Below are 21,536 nucleotides of genomic sequence, written 5' to 3'. Positions count from 1 at the left end.
AAATTCTGTTTTTTCTTTTTTTCCTTCTGTTTTTCCAAACTCCGATCGGAATGCCCTAGGGAGTCCTGGGTATGTCCCAGAAGCCAGGCAGGGAACAACTGATCTTAATATGACAAAATCGAATCCAGGTTTATTAACTAATTATTTGAATTTACATCAGAGTCATCCACTCGGGCTGTTTCTGTGTGGATTGAACACGTGTAATTGATATATTTCCTCTGCCATTCCATAGCACTAAAGAATAGGTCCGCTTTTCTTGTTAAAAAGTGAAATCACATTTAGAACTTGGATAGTACATTAGTTTCATTCATTAGTTAGTTAAGTGCTTACTGAGTGATATTGTGTGTGTGTGTGTGTGTGTGTGTGTGTGCGCGCGTGCATCTGTGAACAGAAACCACCAAAGGCTGACCTCTTAAATATCTCTCACTCCATGAAGGGAGCTGAAGCTTGCACATTGCCAAGTCTAACACAGGCCCAGATGCTATAAAATTTCAATTGGACCATGAAGAATGATAGAGGAGGGGGAGGACAGGCATTCTAGATGGAAGAAGCTTTATATGCTAAGGCACAGAGGCAATGAACTTCAGATGTTTATGGGAGATGTTATTCATTCATCTATCCATTCATGCGTTCCATAAATATTTATAGAGTACCTACACTGTCTCAGAGATTCAGCACTTAAGAAGGAAAAATCTTTGGTCTTATAAGACTTACGTTTTGAGAGGTAAAGGACATTCAGTAAACAGATCAATTAGATAATTTCAGATAGTGGTAAGTATTACAAAGAAAGCAAAGCAGAGTAACATGGAGCATGAGTGGTCAGGGAGGAGTTTTGTTTGACTGTACAGCAGGGTCTGTGATAGGACCGTGGAATAGAAGACTAGGAAGGTCTATATTGGGGAGTCCATGACATCTTAAATGTTAGACCTGGTCAGCTCTTTTTGGGCAATTCTAGAAAACACTAAGTACTTTAATTCTCCAGGTAGTGAGATCTGGTGCTCACTTTCTTAACCAATGGTCTTCTATCAAGGCGTACTTGTCTCTATGCTTGACGACTAAGTGGATATGGTCATTCCATTTTTGGACGCTGTTGTAGCTTAAGGTGTTTAACTTCTCTCACTTTCCAAATGCTCAGGAGGATGGCTAATCTTGACAAGCTCATCCAGGAGATAGTTAAGACTTTTTCTGAGATGCCTATAAAGTATTTTCGAATCACATTTAACTTTAGTTTATTATTTTTCCTGGGTTTCACTAAAAGTACCTCTCACTGATATCTAAGAATCTACAAGGTCCAACCACTTCTTAGCTGTCTTTGTAAAGATGATCAAATACAATTTTAAATAAGTAAATGTGTCACTTCTTTACTTCTATACCTAAAAAGAAAAGTCAGAATAGATTTATTTCAAATATTCCAGTGACATAATTTTTCATTCAACGCAAATACAGAATATTTAAGTTCATAAGGAGAAGAATTTTTAAAGAAAATTTTAGGCATGTGAGCTATAGTGGAAATGCTTATTATCGTAACGATTTTTTTTCTTGACACAAAAACTATTAATTGATTACTATTAGCTGTGTATACTTCTCTTAGAATATCTTATTCTTCATAAAGCTTATGGGATAGCTCTCCTATAAGTCTTATGAGAACAATTTTCACAAATGAAACTGAACGGCAGCAAAGAAACAGGCAACATTGAGATGATTTGCTGACATTGCGTTAGGCGGGAAAGGCCTGAGAATGGAGGATTGGATTGTGGGTCAGATGGAAGATTAGGAAAAAAAGAGAAAAACATGAAAAAAGAAATGGTAACGGGGTGTGGGTTCCAGTGTTCAGTAAGGACACACTATCCCATGAAGTCAAGTCACAACAGCACACTTGTTAATTTTGCCAGTTTTACAGACACATCACTGATAAAACTGAACACTATCAGTCAGAAAAAGGCTATTGCTTTTTATAGTTGGAGAGAGTTCTCTTTAAAAAGCAATTTTAAGGTTGCAAGTGTAGATTGAGTGCAGCCCCCAAATTATTGTGCTCTGTTATTACTTCTCAATTTCTTTCGCTTCATGGAATATTTTTGCAAAGTTTTTGTGACTGGTGGGTGGATGGTAAGAGGTGTAGCACAGCAGGCTTCATGGGAACTGGGACTTAAGAACTGGTTGCCGGGTGAGCAGTAAAGAGTCAGACAAAAACCGAAGGCGGGAATCACGTATGGAATAGTCAGCTTGGGCTGCCAATGCGATACGGTAGGCTGCGTGGTTTAAGCAACAGAAATTTATTTTCTCGCAGTTCCGGAGGCTAGAAGTCCAAGATCAAGGTTCAAGCTGATTCGATTTCTGGTGAGAGCTCTCTTCCTGGCTGCCTTCTCGTCATGTCCTCACACGGCCTCTCCTCGGTGCATGTGCGGGAGGAAGGAAGGAGGGAGAGACAAGCTGAGTACGCCAGCATTCTGGTGTCTCTTCTTGTAAGAACACTAATTCAGTTGGATCAGGGACCTACCCTTATGACCTCATGTAACCTTAATTACTTCCTTACAGGCTCCCATCTCCAAATACAGCCGCACTGGGGGTTAGGGCTTCCACATATGAATGAGGGGGACACATACATTTTGTTCAGAAAATATAGAAAAAGGGATGAGGTTTCTAACTAAAGCAGAAATTAGAAAAATTTTACCATAACTGAACAGTAAATTGGACTCTGGAGCTTCCTAGCAGAGAAGGCAAAAAGGAAAGTATAATATGCAGAGTGAATTTAATGTAATGGGTAATGTCTTTGATGACATCTTAAGCCTTATTTCCTCTTATTGTGTGTTTCTGTTTGTTAAAGTAGTTTCAGACACTGATCAGTAAAGGTTGGGGAGGGCAGGAAGGGATGCTTTTTGGGGTCTAGATTGTACATCAATCACACTCCGTAGATTTTTTTTTTTTTTTTTTAATGTAGAAGGCTGATTTCAAACACTGATTTTAACCCCTGGAGCTTGGGTAAAAGATGCCAGGAAGTACAAGTTCTGGACTGGAGCTGGGTTTATCATCACTAGAATTAAAGACTGTGCTCTTTGAGCTGTCAATGCCTATGTAGGAATTTTTTTTTTAAAGTGGAAAAGTTACACATCTAATAAGCAGATTGTTTCGAATCGTAAACCCTATTACTGGTTCAAGTTAACAACATACTTTTTTATCAAAAGTGCTAAAGATGATCATTTATGAAAATTCTTTTGTATTCAAGTAAATTTAAAATGGTTTATTCTGAAAATTACCAATATCTATGGGATAACGAGAGGTGGCTTATTGGCTACGAACTGTGGTTGGCATTTTTATTTCAGATGCTCTAGGTTGGTTGGTCAATATTACACACATAGTACAAAGGGTCAGAAAATCATTTGAATGGTGAGTGCACAAATAACTTTTAGTTCTTGAATCATTTATGCCATTATTTAATTCCTTTTTTTTTTTAAGTATGCCATTTTGTCTGCATTTCATTAAGTACGAAGACCCTTCCAGGTCCATCGTGAGGAGATCATTTTAGCCGCTGTTGCACGGCGGCCGGTCTCCTGTCTCCCTTATCCGCAGCCGGGAGGCAGAGCCCTGTGCCTCGGGGGAGAGCAATCTCTAGTTTGCTGCCTTTGCTGACAACAAAGATGTTGGAGTCAGGTGGCAAAGCTGTTGCCTTTGGCATCTTTCCCATGAACCACATCGAAAGCACCAGGATGTTTCTCTCTGGTGGCGATCCCACCACGGCTTCCCACGTCAGCACCTCTGGTTAAACACATACGGGTTACCAGTGTCAACCTTGATGAAGTCAGCAACCTTGCCAGCTCCCAATCTACCTGAATGGCATCGTTCACTTTGATGAGGGGATCAGGGTAGATGAGGGATTCCTTTTGTGCCCATAGATCCTCCTCACTGTGTACAACTTGCACTTGGCTTCCTCGGATGTAATATGACGAAAAGCAAAGCGGTCTTCGGTGTCCTAGATGGGACAGCGGTTCTCTTCGGTGCTGTCAGTGCTGACGACATCTATTAAACCACTGGGGCAGGCCATGTCAGTCCGGACCCTGCCATCGACCTTAATTCACTGCCGCGTACAGATCTATCTACCTTCCCGTCAGAGCGTACTCGTCTATTCCTTAGAACGACGAAGGGGAGACATTCTCTCAGCTTTGGACCAGTAGATGGACAAGGAGCAAACACACTGGTCAATGCTTTGGAGCTGTGACACACTTTGGGTGGTTCTTAAGCTCACAGCCATGGCTCTGCTTGAAATAGAGCAGTCTTCAATTCCTTTTGGATTTTCTGAAGTTTCTTTGCATTCAACTTGGTTCTTAAATCTACTCTGTTTTCTCAAAATGTTAGAAAGGGAAAAAAATATGATCTCTTGGAACTTCCATGCTATTAAAATGCAACACTGGGTGACAGGTGCCATCCTGCAGATCTCGCAAGGTTATGGAACACACTGGGGGGCGACTTTCTTAGGCGAGAAATTTGGGGTTGGTGTCTGGAGAAAGTGGCCCACGAGCCGGGAGATGAAGAGGAGCAAGCCACAGAAAGGGTGGGCAGTTCCAGAGGTGACATTACATGCACGGGAACTGCTGGTTCGAAGGCAAAGCAGCTCAACCGAGTGATGACTTACAGCGGAACATGTGGTGGGGTGGAATAGAATGAAAGCACCATGAGTCAGGGGAGAAGGCTGGAACAGAACTTCGCATGCCATGCTAACTGGCGCTTTCTCCCAAAAGCTCCTCTCAACCCTTTGATGAGTTTTAACCATTGGACTGGGGTGATCAGATCTGTTTTTTTTGTTTTTTTTTTTTTTGGGTGACAGTGCCAGTAGGAAGGAGTGTGGCAAATGGATTGAGGGTGGGGTGTGAGAATCGTGCTTTGGGATCAAGTTAGGCACTATTGCAGTAATCCAGGCAAGAAGTGATGAGGTCCTGGACCAGACAGTTAACTATTTCCCAAAGACATAAAAACAAATCTCTTACACAATCCTGGACCAGATGCTTTAAACAGTTATTTAGAGGAAAGCCGATAATATCTGTTTGCAGGCAGACTGGTTAATTTCTTTCGTTCTAATTAAAAAAACAAAAACCTGTCAATGCCACTTCGAAGCTAGATAGTTTAGAACTCCCTAAGAAAGAACAACAGATAAGCAGACATGAAATCATTCAGTTTACAAAGAGTCTACTCCTTTTTTGGGCAACCCAACGCAGATCAATCAGAACGAAATTCATAAATTCCAACCATAACGTGTTCTGTCATCTGTCAATGTATTTTCAAGTCCACGCAGGTATGACCGTACGCCACGATGAACGAACGAGCTGGAAAGATCAAAGCTATTTGATCTGGTTCTGTGATTTGTAATTTCCAAATCAACACAAAGAGAAAACAGCAGGCCGCAAACACCCATCTCTGCTCCTACCAGGTCATACACTGCAGTCTCATCCAAGTACAAGTTTCCATGGTAAACAGGGCCAGGCTTGCCAACATGCCACAGGTTTCCAAAAAGCGGCTATGTCCCTCCGGGGAGAACTTTGTAACTGGAAGAGAAAATCTTCACGGATGAAATCTCCAGCAAAATAAAGTCGCAGACGATATTTCTGCAGCGGGCCTCGGGCCAAACGTCTCATCAACAAGTGTGGCGCTGGCAGTGGCCTGTCCTGTGATGGAGGTGGTAGCCGGCTCTCGCCAAGTCTTGTTTTTTTTTGCTCACAGCTTCCTAGGAAAAAAAAAAAAAATTTTTTTTTTTTTTTTACTTCGAGTTGAAATTTTCCACGTTTCATCCTAGTCCAAAGGTGACTTAAAAAAAATTTTTTTTTTTTTGGAAAGTTGAATTAAAGTCAACCAAAATTTGTAAAGTTTAGTCATTTGGGGAGCTCTGTGTACACAGAGCTCTCACCGGGTGACACCAAAGTTACATTTTCCTGCGCCTTGTGGCTTTTGGAAGACGCACTCCTTTTGGCTGTTTCTTTAGAAAGGATTTAACCCTGAGTTACAGGGGCAGGAAACCAAACATTTTTTTTCAATTTACTAAAACAGATTTTTGCCAATGGAGAACTAATAAGACTACATATTGTATCCACTGGTAGTTTAAAGAGTGTGAAATGTCCCCATATATTTTATAGAAAAAATGTTTAAATAACGTGGTTAATTCAACAAATCTACTAAGTACTAGGCACCGAGAGCTCAGTGTTCGAGGTATATAAAGCTGTATAAAAGTAATAAAAATGACAATAATATAAGGCAGAATACAGTGAGCATTAAAGCCGAGGTAGAAGTAAAGTCATGTGGGATCACAGAAGCGGGAGGGATTAACGTTGACTGGAGGCGAGGGGTAGTTTATGCTGGGTTTTGAAGGACCGAGGGTGGCGGAGGTCGTGGTTTGGGAAGGTCTCTGGTTAGAGACTAGTGTGAGTACAGCCTTTCAGGTTAGAAATGGGACTAATCGGGGTGGCTGGGGTGTTGGATATGATAGAGGAAGGAGCAGAAAATAGTTAGGAGAAGTAGAAAAGTTGGGCTCAGAGTTTCTCAGTGGGTGTGCTGTTGGTATTTGGGGGTGGATGGTTCTCTGTCATCTCGGGGAGTGTATGTTCCTGGTCCCACTTCCAAAATCCTGTTGTGCTCCACGTTATTTTGACCACTGAGAAGAAAACCCCCAACATTTTCAAATGCCGCCCAGGTGAGGCAGTGTCAACTCTATAGAAAATGACTAGGGGAGCCTCGGATACCGAGTCTGGGGGGTCGGTCCTCAGTCCCGTAGGTGATGAGGGTCATCTAAATGCTTCTGACCAGACTGAAGACACGACCAGATTTGGGATTCAGGACCATATTCTGGAGATTGAATCAGAGGAGGGAACAATTGGGAGGTAAGATAATCAATTTAGTCTACTGCAATAGTCCGGGCAAGAGTCAATGTGCACTCAAACTAAACAATTTCATCATTTCATGCCTAAAAACATGAATAGACCATTTTTTTTCTTCTTCTTCTTTTTTTTTTAGTTATTCCTCTTGCCTCTGAAACTCCATGGTACTGCATTGCAGAACTTTTTGTGCTTTCCTGTTTTTTTCTCTCCCCAAATTAATATCATATGGTAATTTCAGTATTATAAAAACAAGATTTTTAGAGGGTGATCATAACACCCTTTCTAATTATAGAATAAACACGTGGGGGATGGAGAGCTGTACTTAAAAAACAAGACAAAAATAATGCTGTTTCTCTGTTTCATTTTAGTGTTTGGGTTGTTTCAGTTCTTGAGTGTTTTTTTTTTTTTCCTTTCTTTTTTTTTTTTCAAGAAGGCTCTGTTGACAGTAGGTGGAATAGTTTTGAATCCCAGATGTCAATGCAGTAGTGGAAACTCGAAGTGGAGAGGCAGATGGAGTCTGTCAGAAGCACCACGAGTTGCCAGTGCAGAAGACGGCACCCGGGGCCGGGAGGTAGTGCCACCCCTGACGTGAGCAGGAATCCGCCAGACTGGTGGGGAAGGGCAGGGGTCACGGCCGTCCTCACGGCACCGGTCTGCCCGGATCGCAGAGGGTGTCCTGACTCCACACGGCTGCTGTGGTCACATCTTGCAACGTGTCCTCCTCTCCCGACTGCCGAAACGTTGCTGCCGACTTCTGGTTTTCTCAAGGAACCTTGGGAGGGACGACACTGGGAAAAGATCAGCCTCAGAGATGTTAAACCTGAGTTTTCCCTAAAAAAAAAAAAAAAAAAACCCTCTTCCGGAAACTTTCAGGTGGTTTTTCATTTGAAACAAAATGGTTTTTCAAGAACGTTAAGCAGCTGAAAAATTGTACCACGTCTATGCAAAGGCCCAATGACGTGAGGTCACAAATTTGAATCCGATCTTATTCATTAGTGAGACTCTCATTCTCCATACCTCATCCTTTTAGCTATGTTTCTATTAAAGGTTTTTAAAACTGGCCTGGGCCCCTACTCAGATTTTCTGGGGGCTGTATTCCCTTCGGATTCTCTTGTACAAAATTGTTAATTTTGTTATTTATTGAGGAATATGCTGAAAAAATAATTATAATGTTTTTGATTTCCCTGGTACTTTATGTTATGTAAAGAAAAAAGCATTTTCATATATATTCGCTCATGAAATCCTCCGAAGCTCAGAGGACTAAGAGACGTACCCAAGGTCACAGAATGGAAAGCCCGGAACTCAAGCCCAGGTCTTTCGATTCCAAGCACATGCCGTTCCCTCTAAGGTTTGCTATTCGGTGGTCAGCCCTTTGATCTGCTGAACAGACAGTGAGGAGGGACGGACACTTCTGAGCAATTAAGACCTTGCAGTTTCAGCCGAGGGTCTGAGGCTTTGGATAACGAGGATTGAGGATCGGTTCCTCTGGCAGTTTCTAGCACTGTCTTTTAGAAATTGCTCCTGATGGTGCAGCTTTAGCAGATTACGGCCCTCAGTGACAGGGGATGCCCGGGTCCCTCGCTCCTGGGGACCCTTCCTCTCGATGTCGTGGCATGCCAGGACTCGCAGCAGCGTTTTCTGCTGGCTGTGCTAACCCCAGTTGCTCCTGTCAACAGCTCTTGAAAGATCCTCTGGGTCACTCCAGAGTCTCCTGCTTCCTGGAATAGCTTCTTGGCGAGCAGACAGCACAGAATCAAAACCTTAGCACCACCTCTAAAGGCAGAGTGCAGCTCTGGTGCTCCACAGCTCTTCCCGGAACCTCTTCAAACTGGGCCCCAAAGTGACTCAGGGGAAGCAAGACTCTTGGGTTTTGCTGGACTCAGAGAGATCTGGGTCCACTGAATCGCCGTTGGTTCAGAGTCAGTGCCTTGACGGTATTCTCTCAGAAGTCACGTTTCTTCTCTCAGAAATTTCCATACAATTTCTCTCTACAGGCTCACTCTTTCTTTATTGTGCATTTATGCGAAATGAGTCCCAGAAACTGCCCTAGGTATCTCCGAACTCTGAAGTAACCCTGGATTATGTGGAAACTCAAAATGAGTCCCCCATTTCCACTTAGCAATACTAATAAGGTTAAGGTTTATTTAGGGCTTGCCCCATGCCAAGACCCATTCTAAGTGCTTTCTATTAACTTTTAGAATCCTTAAAACCCACCTCTGAGGAAAGTCCTGTTATGAGCCCCTTTTACAAACAAGGAAAAGGAGGCTTATGAAGTCGTTGTTGTTGTCGTTGTTTTTACCTGCTCAGGAGATAATGAGTGGGATATGTACCCTCTCCGCTTCCGAATTTTAGATCTTGACAGTGGATAAGAAGTCTATAGCACATTAAAAATTTTGAGTGCATCCTTCGTCCTTCTTGCAGAATGCCGCATCTTCCCTGAGGACAGACTTCTCTAGGCCTTACGTGGTCTGAGCAGAGCCACGAATCCTGTGGCAGACACTTCTTTTCTTACTTAACAGCCGTTCCTTGTTCTTTTTTTTTGTCAACGCCCCTGACTTTGGCTCGCCTGGCAGTGTGCTGTTGATCCTCATCAGCCTCTTTCAACCACAGCGGTCCTGCTCTCCTTCGCCTGCCTGGTACAGGGGCAGGGTCGGGTGCACTGGGGGGGGGGGGGGTGTTTGGGGAACTTCCGGATGAGTCAGTCCTCTCAGAGTGAAGACAGACCTGCCTGAGGAGAAAGCCCTTTCGCTTGCATCTCTCCTTCCTCCTTTGGATAACGCTGAGGAAGTGATAACCGGGACTCTGGAGGCCTCTGGTCAGGAGATTACAAACCTGAGGAGAGAAATCAATATCTTGTGAAAAGGGATACTAATAATAATAAAAAAAAGTCTGAGTCTTTGCTAATGACACGCGCCTCCGAATTAACCTTGGGTCCACTTCTGAATTTCTCATGAAGTTGACCACATGTGTCCTTGTATTTATGCCAATCCTACTCAAAATGTGAGAAGTACACGCCAGTCCACCAACTATTACTGCTCTGTGGAGAGATAAGAACAGACACCGGGGTTAGGGTTTAGACACTTCCACAGTGCTTTGGCATTGTTGTTAAACCAGTGACCGGAGGCCGGTCTCACTGAACAGGACCTGACCAGTCCAGGCCAGATGAGGAACTAACACAGCAATGACGACAATGCCGTAGATAATTTAGTTTCTTCCTATCGGCCAGGAGGATTCCTAGCTTTACAGACCTCTTGACCAAAGAGGGTCGTGCCCACGTGACTGATATGTTCTCATGTTTAAACGGAGCTATTACATCTCATGGTGGACTTACGACAGGCTTTCCTCGTGGAGGCTGCCTCAGTCAGGGACTCGAAAGGTGTCGTCTTTCTGTGTGATCTGACTCTCTGCTGTGGCTGTCACACTTTGAGGGAAAGCCAAGCCACTTGAGGGAAGCAGGGTGACAGCCTGGTCACTTATTGAGTCCAGCAGAAGCGCGGAGTTGGCGACACTCAGCTCCGGGCCGTCATGAGGTCCTGCGGGGCATCCTCCCGCCCCTGCCCCAGCTGGCCTAGCGTTGCTCCTTCATTTCCTGTTCTTGCTTTTGCTCCCATCTTGATACCAATTAATCTTTAATAAGGTTTTAGCCAATAAATTCCCAGAAGGACACTTATGACTTTTTGGCTTTAGGAAAACCACTAACCTCTCTGAGTCTCAGTTTCCTTGTTTGCAAAATGAGGATAATGTGACACCCTGTTATGTAAATTATAACACCGATACCAAACATTTATTGCTTACTGTGTGCTTGGCACAACTTTAAGCCCTTTATAGGTATTACCACGTATAATTCTCTTGACAACTTTATGATGTATGTGCGACAATTTTCTCTCTTATATGAGTGAGGACTGTAACAGGTTCTATAGCTTGAAAAAGAGGCATGATTTGAAGACTGATGTGAGCACTTGAGCCCTCCTGCTTGACCACTAGGCTGAAGCTCCTTATTGTAAATGTGAGAAATTTGCAATATTATGTGATGAAAAAGCTTCGGATTGAAAACAGTGTTATCTAGTGACTTTTTTTCTGTGTGAACCACCCATTCACATAATTGCACATTAACATAATTAAAAGTATAGTAACGAGTGATTTCAGAGCATCTAAAGAGGAAAAAAAGAAAAGAAAAGAATCGGCTAGAACATCTGGCTTCTGGTTGGTTTCCTTCTCAGGAGTTTCCTAAAAGTAAACTTGATTATAGTGTTGATATTAGTGGATTAGAACACGCGGATGGCTGGGAGCATTTTGCCAAATGGACCGACCCAGCTCAGGTTGCTCGCTCGGCAGCCAGAGGTGTGGAAAGATCGACTTCATTTCTTGGTAATCCGCCTGTTTAATGGAAGCCAGGGCTAAGTCCTGGAGTCAAAGACACCGGCCTCCCAAGAAATGGGCTGGCGCTGTGACCGCCTGGCGAAGTGTTGCTGGGCACGCCACTTGGATCTTCCGCGTGGCGGCCCCTTTGGGGTGAGGCCGAAACGAAATCAAAGAGGGGGTACAGTGTTTGTGGACCGTACAGCCTCGTGAACATGATTTTGACAGGCTATGTTTATATTGGTGCCTCGCCCCCGATGCTGACTCTTTGGAGTATTTGGAAGAAGCAGCCTGCTGTCGTGAAAACCAGCGTCCCTGAGGCACGAGATCCGGGTTCTGATCTTACTCCACCTGCAGCCAGCCACAGCAGTATTTTCTTACATGAGAAAGGAGGGGTGTGTGTGGGGGGGGCAGGGGGGTGTGGTTCTAAATGATCTCTGGGACCTCACGCCATTAGATCATCAAAAATACTGAGATATTTTCCTCAGGTGTTTATGAACCTAGCTAAGCACATTGTCAAAAGATGCCAGAAACTGCTCTTTTGACCCACAAAAGCAGACCGTGCAGCCATGGGTCAAAAGGGGATCACACAGACACAGCTCCCACGTCCCCTGCCAAGGGGAGGAACTTGCGATGTGTTTGGAGAACACGCCACACACCTCACTGGAGTGGATGACGTATGAGCCCAGTGTGGTGAAGGGGATGTCGAGTCCCAGGGTGTGACCACGGTCGGCAGTATCAGCCCTGCCGAGAAGGTCAGGGTTACAGAGGCTGGTGCTCAGAACGAGGAGACGGAGGTCCAGAAAGTACACACAAATCGCCTGAGGCGGCACGGATAATCAGAAGCAGGGCTGGAACCAGGCTCGCTCATATCCCAGGCCAGCGCTCTTTATCTGGCCCCAAGCAGCCTTATATACCTCATTTACAAAGCTGACCTTATTAAAATGATCCTGAGGAAGTGCTCAGAGAAATCACAAAGCACCTAAAAAACACAAAACCTCTGATATACTCAAATGATTTCTATCCATTTCTCTCATCTAAGATGTGGATATTATAGCAGCATCTTTTTTAAAACCAACACATAACATACATACATAATTCAGTAGCACTGCCTGCATCATTTCTGAGAGTTATCTACAATTGCAGAGATAACATTGCCATATCGAGCTGACAAAACTTTATATTTGAAAAATTTCTCTCTTTGATGTTCTGCTTCACAGGCATCTGAGACAGTTCTCTGAAAGAAGTCTTAGCCCACATTAACCAGAAAGAAATCCCTACTGGTGAAAACGACTGGGAATGGCATGCTTAGACACAGCAAGACCCGGGGGTCACGGTGGACTATTAGCCAGATACGAGACTACAGTAGTTTGTCATAAAAGCAAATACTAAGCTTGGACATTTCAAATAGATTAAGCTGTATTATAGCCAGAATTATAGTAATTTTCCTACTATCCCCAGTGTGTATCAGTTCTTTAATTTAGCATTGAGTCTACTTTTGTACTTCTCTTCAAGTAAATTGAATAAATGGCAAAGGAACCATGGAAGAGAAGCTCAGTGATTAAAACATAAAGAAGAAAACCTTTAAATCATGTGATAGGTTAATACACATGTTATTAGCTGCTAGAAGTGGGAAAGTCAGATATCAGAAAAAGCATCTAATTACAAGAGTCTTTGAAAATTGGATGCCAAATTAGTAGCTAACATTTATTGGATATTATGTTTCAGGCACTGTGCTAAGTGGTAGAACATAGAACAATCCCATTTAATGTTCATAAAACCCTAGATGGTAGGTATTATTATTATTATTTGCATTTAATAGATAAGGAAACTGAGGCTGAGAGATGTTCGGTGACCTCTCCAGGACAACACAGCTAAAAAAGGAAAAATGGGAAGATACTACCGGTCACTCGCCAAACATCTCTTCCCTCCTTTTATTTCGCAAAGAGAAGTCCATTATTTTTCCACCATTGCAGACAGTGACTCTCTTCAACTCAAGGGGCGGTTTTAGTTGGTCTGATTCAGTAACGGTGATGTTCTTTCCCTTGCTAAGTAATTGGTCCAGGCATGAGAATGGAACACGATTTGGGCCAATGAGAAGTAAGAGGAAATTAACCTTGGGGCTTCTGGATAGATTATCCTCATTCTTAACACAAAGATACCTTGTACTTGCCCTGCCTCTGGGTGCTCTGGTCTGGGGCTGTGGTGCATGGGGCACTTTAAGACATCAAGCAAATGCGAAGGAAGAAAACCAAAGAACAAAGGTGACATCATGAAGATGACAGAGTGGAGAGATAGAAAGACCCTGCTGGATTAATCAATCCTAATACCACCCTATCTCAGGACTCACTGTGCTAGAGAGTCAATATTCTCATCCCTTAAAAAACGTTTGGTTAGTTTTCACCTACTTGTTGCTGAAAGCCTCCTCACTGATAAAGTAAAAACACTATGGTTTAAAGCCTGTGTGTCTGATACAGAGTTTCTGTTCTTAACCACTACAGAAAATCAAGAGAGACAAAGTAGAATGTGTTTATAAAAGAAAGGAAGAAAGAAAGAAAGAAAGAAAGAAAGAAAGAAAGAAAGAAAGAAAGAAAGAAAGAAACCTAAGGGCAATTAACTGGTTACTTTAAGCAGAATAATGAAATCAAATGAAGATAAGCTCTCACTCCAAAATTGTAAAGTACTTGAGAAACAATTCCTTATGAGTGACGATGCATCGATTAATGGAACTATCAGATCAAATAATGTATGCTTTAAGTGACATAAAAGAGGGACTAAAGACATAAACCATAAGGATTCTGAAAAAGAATAAGCATATTTAAAAATAATTGAATATGTAGACACTGAAATGATTGGATATGTAAAAAAAAAATGCTAGATATGGCTAAAAAGAGAATTAGTATACTAGAAGATATACCTGGGGAAATTCTCTGGAAAGCGCTAGAAAGGAAATGTTGGAAAACATAAAACATCAAGAAACGCTGAGGATATAAGGTGAAACATAGCTCTGTTAGGAGTCTCTGTAAGAAAGAATAAAGAGAATGGCGGAGAGGTAATATTCAAAGACAGAGCAGGCAAAATTTTTTCAGCCTTAATAAAACAAACAAACAAACATGAGTCCTAAGTATCAAGAAGCGCAACAAAGTTCTCAACCGAATAAATAAAATAAATCTAGACACATCTTAGTGAACCTACAGATTATCAAAGACCGAAAGAATATAATAAAAGCAACTTAAGAAAAAAGGCAACTTACCAACAAAGAAATGATAGTTTAACTGGCTGGAGACTTCTCAACAAGCAATGTAAGAGGTCAGAAGTGTTAAGAGAAAATAAATACTAACCTAAATTCGGTAGCCAGCTTAACTTTCGCTTGCACATAAAGCTTCCCCTCCCCCCTAAACCAACATTTTCAGACAAAATAAGAACAGAAGAATTTTAACACGAGAGAACCTCGCCGAAGGAAGTACCGAAGGATGCAATTCAGGAGGAAGAAAGCTGAACTGGGAGGGAAAGTGAACGGAGGGGGCGACGAGCGGAGGAGCCGGGGCCCTGCGCAGGGTCAGGGTCGGGCCTGCGCGTGGCGGCGGCGACACACCGCCGGTGGGGGACCCGCCGCTGTGGCCGCACGGTCGCTTCCCTGAGTGCGTGCAGCACAGCTCCCGACAGGGCCCTCACTGCGAACGGCCACGAGGGTCTCGCGCCCGCCCTTGCAAGGCTCCTGGGCGCGAACACTTAACTATCTCTGATGAAGGAAATACCTCGAGTCCCGAAAGACTTAAGCCAAGAGATCCAGAGACCCCTAAGGCACCGGTTCTGAAGTCTCGGGGTGCTGGCGGTGGCCCTTAAGGGGGGGACAGCAGCGAGTCCGCGAGCAGCGAGCTCCTACAGGAAATTTCCAGATTCTTCCCGCGAAGAAACACGCGCCCTCCCGGGGCCCCCAGGTAGAGCCCGCTTTTTCCTTAGCGGTTACCGACGGTAAAAATGCAAGGACGCAAACCTCGGAAAAAATGTGACCGAAGGGGATGAGCCTGGCTTTCCTTCCCAGACAGGGCCGCTCTTCCCACCTTTTTATTTTTTCTTCCTGCAAAAAGCCGCGCGGTTTCCGTGTGGTGCGCGGTGGTCGAAGGCTGCGGGGTGGGGCGGGCAGGGGCCCGGGCGCGGGGGTGCGGGGGGCCCCGCGAGGCGCCGGGAGGTCGGCGGGGCGTCGCCATCTTCCACGAGCTCCACCTGCTCGTCCCGGGAGCGGCCGTCCCGGAAGCCGCCGAGCCTGCGCGGCAGGTGCGCGGGCGCCGCTCGGGGTGCTCCCCGGGGCTCCTCCCCCCACGCTTCTCCGCGGCCGCTGCGCTGCGCTCGCATCGTCCGGAGACACCCGGGCCTCGCGCCTCTCGGCCGCCCCGCGAAGGAGTGGCCCGCGCGCGCCGTGGACGCGGAGGCCGGCGCCGGGTGAGCGGGTGGGTGTCGGGGGCGCGCTGACTGGGTGACCAGGTGGGTGTCGGGGCGCGCTGACTGGGTGAGCGGGTGGGTGTCGGGGCACGCTGACTGGGTGACCGGGCGGGTGTCGGGGCGCGCTGACTGGGTGACCGGGCAGTTGGGCCTCCACCTCGGCGGAATCACGCTGACGAGCCTGGGGGCGCCCGGTTGGCGGGCGGTCAGGAAACGCGCTCAGAAAGCGGCGTCGGCAGGTCCCGGAGCCGAGGGGCGCGGGGAAGGCGCCCCCGAAGGCTGTGCCTGGGAGGGAGGCCGGAGGGCGCCGGGCTGGGGAAGGGATCCCGAGCCTGCTCCGGCCAAACGCTGTGGAAGCGGGAGACATGGGGACCCGCCCAGCGCACTGCCCAAGGGCCTCTGTGAGCAAATGCTTCTCTAGCCCGAGGGCCCAGCTGAAACACACTTTAGAGTCACATCTGTTTTTGCTAGAAATAAACTCCCCCGGGGGACTGATTACTAGATGATCAAGCAGATATGCATCCCCCCCCCCCCCGCCCCCAAACCCTCTAGACGGAGGGAGCGCGCGAACCCCGCAGGGGCGGGCCTCCGGGCACCAGCGGGCCGCTGGTGACAGCCCCACGGACGACGTGCGCGAGGCAGAGCCCGCGGCCACTGCAGGCCGCAGCGCGAAGGGGCAATCCCAGGGCGATTCTAGAATAGAGACAACCAGGTCGGGAAAATTACAGTTACTCTGGATCCACCTTCACACCCAGGTAGAGTCACGTGCATTCAAGGACTACCACAGGGGGAAACGAAAGGCCGAGAGCATCAGGTTAAGTTATTTTGTGGGAAAGAAACTCGTTAGCAGAAGGAACGTAGAACCCATTGCTGTCATCTTAGTGTAGTTCTGAAAGAAGCTTTTTATTTTATTAACCGAAGTGCAGTTGCTTGTCTGCAGCGACATTAAACTTTTTATCAGGCGAAAGGTATCGTTTAGTGTGGTATAGTCACATGAAATGAAAGATCAAAAAGTCATTAGAACATACTGCTTTTCCATCAAGGGTTTCGATTTAATAAAGCTTAGCTTTTCAGAGAGAGGAAAAAAAAAAAACTAGTTAACCGTCTAGAAGGGGCTGACAAGCTTAATTAGATTCTAATTGGGGAATAAGGATGTCATAATTAAGGGACCAGGCAGAATGAGAGATAAGGAGCGAGCTCGAAGGGTATGTTAATTTAAAAGTAATTCACGCTACGCGTGGTCTCACCTACTGAGCTCCTTATTTCTTTTTCTGTTTCTTTTTTGACTCAGAAAATATGGTCGCTGGGTCACTATCACTTTTCCCTTTTCTTCCTTCCCGTCGTTGTTATCACTGCTACATCACGGGTAGTTTCATTGTTTCCCCCCTTCGAACCTTTCATGCCAGCAGGAGTGTTTGTGTGATAATCCAGGGAGCTACGTCAGGTCAGCTGAACAAATATTTATTGCCGTCTGCTCTGTCTGGTGAAGCGCCACCGGGGACCGCAGCTGTAAAGATGGGACGGTGTAACGATGCGTGAGCCGTCGCTTCCATCTCATGAGCTGGGTTACGAGGGTGGCGGAAGCGAGCGCTGTCTGCAGCCCCGGGATTCGTGATTAACGGGCCCGCTGCTCAGGACAGGGTTTCTCAGTGCTGCCCGCATATGAGAATCGCCTGAGGAACTTGAAACAAATGCCACCCGGTTCTCAACACCTAGATTCTGGGTTAATTATCTGGGTGGTACTCAAGCCCGGTCCTTTTCGAAAGTGTCTCAGCTTAACAGCCATTGTTTTAACAATGAGCGGTCTTACTCTCCAAGCCTGGTTTCGAGCTTAACCACCCAAAGCCTCAATTTTCTCATCACCACATAGGGATGTTAGTATTTACCTGTAGCGGACATTTGCATGGCAGCTTGCTTTCCACTGGGAACTGCTCTTCCTGTCTCTTCTGGTGCCAGGAGCGTCTGCCAAGCCCATTACTTGACTATCTAGTGGAATGACCGCAGGACTCGAGCCTGACGCTGGAGCATTTGGTCTGAGTGTCATGCACTCAGCAGAGCCATTCAGAGCCCATGATGATGGGGAGAAGGAGAGGGAGAGGGCAGGGAAAGCAAGAGAGACGTTTCTTTTCCTTTTGGCCTCTCAGTGTAAGCCTGAGGCTTGGAGCGCCCGGTAGTCGGTTTCTGCAGGTTTGCCAAGGGCGACCTGGTTGCGAGCGAAGCCAACAGTCCGAGTAGAGCAGAGCCGAGAGATGAAAATAGTGTCAGAATCCTGATAGCATCGTTTGGTCCCCTGGATTCAGCCATTTCCGAAGCCGGGAACACCTACCCCTGGACTTTTCAGTTATGCCAGACAATTAATTCTCTTTGATGCTAAGCTATTTTGAGTCAGTTTTACAGTATTTGTTGTTACCAAAAGTCCTGTCTAATAAGTGTCATGAAGTTTCTGTCACGATAAAATAATATGGGACTAAAGCACAATTCCTGGGACGTTATAAGCACAATCAGTGCTGGCCGTTGTCATCGTCGTCGTCTTTGCCACCATCGCCTAGTTTCTTCTTAGGGCCGCCTCTCTCTTCGTAAGTGAACTACAGGGTGGATGCAGTTACAATGTTTCTCCCTTTGGTGTTTATTAGAAAGAACTCAGAACTTTTTAACATTCTGTAGTTTCTTTGTTTATATTTTGCTAGCCTCTGCTCAGGATTCCATGAAGGAACCACGAGGCCTTACGCTTTTCCGGCCTTCCGGTTTCATGCCGTAGCAGGCGGAGGAACGGGCCCGCTTAAAGGATACATGTTCTTTATGTATTCCCCCTTAATTGAAAAACACGCCTCACTGTCTACCCTGGTTTACTTTGCGTCCCCTCCGTATCCACTACGTGGTTGCATCTCTGTGATTTTGTTCCGATTTGCCTCAAGGTCCTTTTGCACCTTTTCTTTGTCCATCTGCCCTTCAGCACCCAGAGTGAGTCCCATATCTCCCGTGGAGCCATCCTTGAACACTGTCCGCACTGACTCCCCTTGCCTGCAACCTTTCGTGTCTTATTTGGCTGGTTACTCTTGAATGTGCGATTCCTTTATCTCCTCAACAAGGACCCTGTTTTCACTGATGTCAAGGGCAATCTCTGTTTTCCTCCGAATCCTCTGGCACATACCGGATTCTCTATGACTGCGGGGTTAGAGTCCCATTCAAATTAGGCAGTTCTCTCAGGGACAGGTGAAGAACTGCCACCAGTTGGTTTTCATGCCGTCCGGTGAAGACAGCTGTCTTTATGAGCCGCTGCTGCAGCTCAAGCAATCCCAGGTACTGGCCCGTGCTGCCCGTGCGGGGCGAGGTCAAGTCACGCACTCTCTTTTTCTGTTGGTTCATCTGCTCTTTCTGCCACTACTGTGCCTCGGAGATTGGCATGGATGATTAAGCTCCTTTGAGTCAAACAGGAAAGCTCATTATTTATACCATGATCTGATCTTATGCTAGGAGTTCATGTCAACTTCCAAAAATGCTTTTCTCCTGTCCTTTCTCTTTTTTGTTATGCGGACGACTATGTACATTATCTAGTGAGGTCACCTTTCCAGTGCGTGATGAGGTGGTAATTCCTACTGCTTTAGATTAGTTTTTTTATTATGTCTTTTAGTAAGCATTATAATTTATTTTATTTTATTTATTTTATTTTATTTTTCAGTTATGGTTGACATACAGTATTATATTTACTGCAGGTGTATAATATGGTGATTAGACATTTATGTAACTTACAAAGTGGTAACCCCAATAGGGCTACTACCGAGCCAACACCATACGTAGATAATGCAAAATTATTGACTATAGTCCTCATGACTAATTTGTAACTATAATTTGTACCTCTTTATTTTATTATTATTATTATTATTATTTTATTTTTTTAGGCGAGGCAACCTTTGGTTGACTTCACAGATTGCAAGGACCTAGTCAGTTTACTGATTCCCTATTTATTTATTTATTAATTAATTTATTTTTTACGCCTACAGCGCCTGGTCTTCCTAGGTGGTCTCCCATCCAAGTACTAACCAGGCCTGACCCTGCTTAGCTTCTGAGGTCAGACAGGATCGGGCTTGTTCAGGGCGGCATGGCTGTAGACTGCATCTCTATTTTTTGATTAGAGTTGACATTCATGATTTGTTTTTTTTTTTTCTTTTTTCTTTTTAGTTTCAGGTGTACAGCATACTGGTTAGACATTTATGTATCTTGTGATGTGAACACCACACAGTCTAGTAACCATCTGTCACCGTGCAAAGTTGTCACGCTATTATCGATTATAGTCCCCTTCACCTTTGTCACCCTTTCCTTCAACCCCTCCCCTCTGGCGACCACCAGTTTGTTTTTCGTTTCTATGAGAGTGTTTTGTTTGTTCAGCTTTTCTTTTTAAAAAAAAAACCACATGTAAGTGAAAACCATATGGCATTTGTCTTTGTCTGACTTAGTTCACTTAGCCATTTGTGACAACGTGGATATACCTAGACCGTATCATGCTTGAGATTAATTTAAATGATGATTACATGGGACTTTTCTCCCCCAATGTAATACCCACTACGTTAAAGCCAAGATTGAAGTGAAAAATTACCTGTTCTCTCCATTTCTCCAATCTTGAATTCTAGGTATTTGTTTTAATGTTCTTTTGGCAGCTTTCTGCCAAGATTCTAGACCATGCCGAGAACGTACTTCGGCAGAAGTCCACCGGAAGGCATAATGCATTTAAAAGCCCTTCGAAAAGTGTGAAACACTGTAAAAGTGAGGGCTACTCTTATAATTAGAAGGTTCGTCATTCTGGTGGCCTCTATAAGAGGTGTGTTTTCCTTTGTTCAGAAGCTTATTTTCTTTAGGAATTTGGCAGCAGCATCCCAGCATGCAACACGAAAATGGTTTTAGTGCACCTTCAGGTCTGGCTTCTTTCCTGATTTCATAAAAAAGGCAAGAAAGCCCAGCGCACACACACTCACTTACACTCCTGTACTTCTGTACCTATCTATATGTGCAGTTTGTGGAAAAATACGGAATAGCTGAAGAAAAATTGCAAAAAAGCAACTTTTCCAGAACAGTGACTACGTATTACTACATGACATCGAAAACCATGAAATAAGCTACTATTATTCAGTAATCTTAGCAACCTACGTGACTATGGCTTCAGGGCTATTTACTCTAAGAATCAAACCTTAGACACTGGGAATCAGAATGTTTTGTCCAGAAGCATTAACACATATTATTAAATGCATAGAGTGTCTATGGCCATGCCACCCTGAACACTCCCAATCCCATCTGCTCTGGGAAGCTAAGCAGGGTCAGTCCTGGTTAGTACTTGGATGGGAGACCGCCTAGGAAGACCAGGTGCCGTAGGTGTGAAAAATAAAGAATAAGGGAATGTAAGCTGACAAGATCCTTGCAATCTGTGAGGTCAACCAACGGTTGCCTTGCCTAAAAATAAATAAATAAGTAAGTAAAAGTAAATAAACCATACTGTATAGGAATAGACTCCCAGCACTGCAAGGGCAGCTTTGCCAACTAGACAGCGGAGCCCTTTTTTGTCCATCACCGCATGTGTGGGCAGCAGTTATGGAATGAGTGAAGGATCTGTATTGTATTTCTTCTATTTGCTGTTTAAAAAAAAACAGAAAACAAGCTTAAACATCATTCTGTTACACATTAACAATTTTGATGCACGCTATTTGTTCCGAAGAAGGACCAAGAACAAAATACGATTGTGGGCAGAGTTGGGCTGGAGGTGACTGGAGTTGGCTCGCCCCAGCTTATGAGAGCCAGTGGTATGCCTCTCCTCCCAACTGCTGTTCAGCGACATTGATGTTATATCCTGAAATCGATTACGGTGGGAGCATTTACCCCGCTCCCTCC

At 44.9% G+C, this 21,536-nt stretch overlaps 3 pseudogenes; 1 reads left to right on the top strand and 2 right to left on the bottom strand.

Moving 5' to 3' along the window:
• Window positions 1–3,514: 3,514 nt before the first annotated feature.
• On the bottom strand, window positions 3,515–6,768 carry LOC107515503 (annotated as a pseudogene).
• Window positions 6,769–19,651: 12,883 nt separating this feature from the next.
• LOC118612987 lies at window positions 19,652–19,770 on the bottom strand (annotated as a pseudogene).
• A 1,137-nt stretch (window positions 19,771–20,907) lies between these two features.
• Window positions 20,908–21,026, top strand: LOC118612983 (annotated as a pseudogene).
• The last annotated feature ends 510 nt before the right edge of the window (window positions 21,027–21,536 follow it).

The sequence above is a fragment of the Rousettus aegyptiacus genome, unplaced genomic scaffold (assembly GCF_014176215.1).
Source record: "Rousettus aegyptiacus isolate mRouAeg1 unplaced genomic scaffold, mRouAeg1.p scaffold_m13_p_17, whole genome shotgun sequence".
In the NCBI taxonomy this organism is placed as follows: domain Eukaryota; kingdom Metazoa; phylum Chordata; class Mammalia; order Chiroptera; family Pteropodidae; genus Rousettus; species Rousettus aegyptiacus.
Note: the sequence above shows the minus strand (reverse complement) of the source record. Positions and strands in the feature narration are given on the sequence as shown.